A 3,138-nucleotide genomic window follows, 5' to 3' on the forward strand; every position below is an offset into this window, starting at 1 on the left:
ACTTCCAATTTAATCCTCTCAACTCTCTCTTACAAGTGTAAATTAAGTTCACAACTCCCTTGTAAGAACTGGTGTCACAAAAGACAGACCAGCACCATTTGGCATCACAGATAAGAAAGAGAAATACGTGACCCAATGGGTATAAAGATGGGTACAGCAGCGCACTCACTTTTGAGTGTCAATCTACCCTCTACCTGCTGGTTGGGTTAGGTGTTTTGACCTCCCGAGGTTCCATGGGGACGCCCACCTCGTATTTTCGTCTTTCCGAGGAATTGAGGGACCGACCCTGGCCTGACACACAGGGACCGAGCGACGCAGAAGGGGGTAAAAATTGTACTCGTATGTGTCCTTTTGTTTTAGTGCATGCATAGAATAGAGCTCTTTAAAGATTAAGTTGTCATTTGGTACCATTATTTTCTATTTTCTATCTTTATTTTTTTTGTAACCATTTTTTTAAAGATCTATCTATCTATCTATCTATCTATCTATCTATCTATCTATCTATCTATCTATATATATATATATATATATATATATATATATATATATATATATATATTTGCCAGCAGTTAAGAAATAGAACAATAGCCATTTTAACCATATGATTTATAAGCTTCCTCAATAAACCTGTAAATGTTTAAGCTTTAACCTGACTCCTTCAGTTGCTGTAATAGGACCAGGCACAATTTAAAAGAACTTCAGCCGGTCATAAGGCACACAATATAGGAAGAGCCTGGGCATTTGTATTTGTGTCACTCCCAGCTGACAGATCCACTGGGGCACCTTTCAGTCTTTCCCTAAGGCTGCCCGCTGCGAAGGAATCACGAATTCTAGCAGCTGAAATCTAAGGTGTTAAATCTCCCTGTAAACTTATTGGGCACCCGTCAACCTCCTCCAGGTTGCCCGCTGCAAGGGACCCCGGTCCCAGCAGTTGAAGTCTCGGGTGTATAGCACATACACACTGCCCTGACCGTCGGCTGACAGGTTCACATGTCTGACCTTGAATTATACTGAGAAAATCACTGAACTGCTCTCATGTTAATGAGAAGTCAAGAAATGGCAAATAATAGGACAGATAGGGGAAAATGAATAGAAAGTAAAGCCTCCACTTGGACGAAACTGCAGGGCAAAGTGTGTGTATGAGCAGGGGAGGGTGGAAGCCCATAATCAATGCATGTGGGAAATGGGGGTGATTCAGGAAACCAAACAAGCAATAGCAAAACACTTCAGAATGTTCTTAAAAGTGTAAAATTAAAAGCCATGAAACTAAATGTATTTAACACAGCAAGAATGTAGTTTCAAGCAGAGTGGGGACATTACATACATAAATCCCTAAAATTGTCAATAGAAATTGAGTGCCCGTACTTCTATATTTCTTAATCCATTTTAAGATCATTTCCACTTTTCAGAGACGTTGCAATTTATACAATGAGATATTCTGGAAGGGATTTGTCTTTTGCTGTTATCATGATTGTGTGTTTTGTAAACATGTTTTATTGCTTTCCTCTTCCAGGGTGAAGAATTGCTATCCACTAAAGAACACTTTTGACAGGATTTAGTGACAAAACCACCACAAAGAAGCTCTTTGCCTAAGGTTTCAGCAGACAGATGAGAAGTTCTGAGGGAAGATGGCACTTAAATATAAAACCACTTCTCTCGTGATATTGTTGTGTCTCTTGGAATTGTAATGTGTCTGTGTGCTCCAGCAATTTTAAAAATCATACTGTATTGGAGCTTGGTCATGCAGTGTGCTGAAGGAAGCTAAAAGGAAGATTGAATGCCGAAGTGCTTCATCCTCTTAGCACCCGTTGCAGACAGACTGCCACAGAACTGGCCTGGAGGTATCAAACTGGAATAATCACAAGTGGAACCAACAGAACTAGAGATGTAGTTATCCTGTCTCAAACAGGATGCTAGCAGCAAGGGGCTTGGGGGAGAAGGAGGTGGATAGAGAGTCCATGGCTTCTGAAGCTGCTTTTGAGAGGAAGACAGCAGGAGTTAAAAATTACCAACAGTTCCCCTCCCCCAGTCTTGCATAAGAAGTTGAAGATCCCCCTCTATCTCAGCCACTCTTCATGCAGAAGGATGAGAGAGAACTCATGAAGGGTTGCCAGACAGGAATGTAAGGTATGTTTAGGGAAGAGGTGTGTATGGGGAGAGGTAAGAGTCAGTGAGAGACAGGAATAAAAGAGATAAGAATGGATCATAGTGTAGAGAGCCTGGGTGTAGAGAGACACAAAATCAGGAAAACAAAGGAAGTTTCTCCTAGTGTCCAATCTAAACCTCCCTTGCTGGAATTTAAGCCCATTGCTTCTGGTACTATCATCAGAGGCGAGGAGAACAATTTTTCTTCCTCGTCTTTGTAACAGTAGATACTTGAAAACAGCTATCATGTCCCCTCTCAATCGTCTCTTTTCTAAACTAAACAAGTTCAGTTATTTCAGTCTTCCCTTATAGGTCATATTTTCTAGACTTTTAATCATTTTTGTTTCTCTTCTCTGGACTGTTTCCAATTTCTCCACATCTTTCTTGAAATGTGGTACCCAGACCTGGACACAGTACTCCAACTGAGGTCTAATCAGCATAGAGTAGAGTGGAAGAATGACTTCTCGTGTCTTGCTAACAACACTCCTGTTAATGCATCCCAGAATCATTTGCTTTTTTTGCAACAGTGTCACACTGTTATTTAGCTTGTTGTCCAACTATGATCCCCAGATACCATTCTGCACTACTCCTTCCTAAACAATTACTTCCCATTCTGTATGTGTGAAACGGATTGTTCCTTCCTAAGTGGAGTACTTTGCATTTGTTCTTATTAAACTTCATACTGTTTACATCAGACCATTTCTCCAGTCTGTCCAGATTATTTTGAATTTTGACCCTATCCTTTAAAGCACTTGCAACCCTTCCCAGCTTCATATCATCTGCATACTATCTATGCCAATATCTAAATTGTTGATGCAGATATCGAACAAAACCAGTCCCAAAACAGTCCCCTTCAAAACTCCACTTATTATTCCCTTCCAGTATGATTGTGAACCTTTAATAACTCCTCTCTGAGTATGCTTATCCAAACAGTTATGCACCCAACTTTACAGTAGCCTCATTTGTTTATATTTCCTGAGTTTATAGATGAGA

This window comes from Pelodiscus sinensis, chromosome 1 (genome assembly GCF_052426305.1).
Source record: "Pelodiscus sinensis isolate ZL-2025 chromosome 1, ASM5242630v1, whole genome shotgun sequence".
NCBI classification, from domain to species: domain Eukaryota; kingdom Metazoa; phylum Chordata; order Testudines; family Trionychidae; genus Pelodiscus; species Pelodiscus sinensis.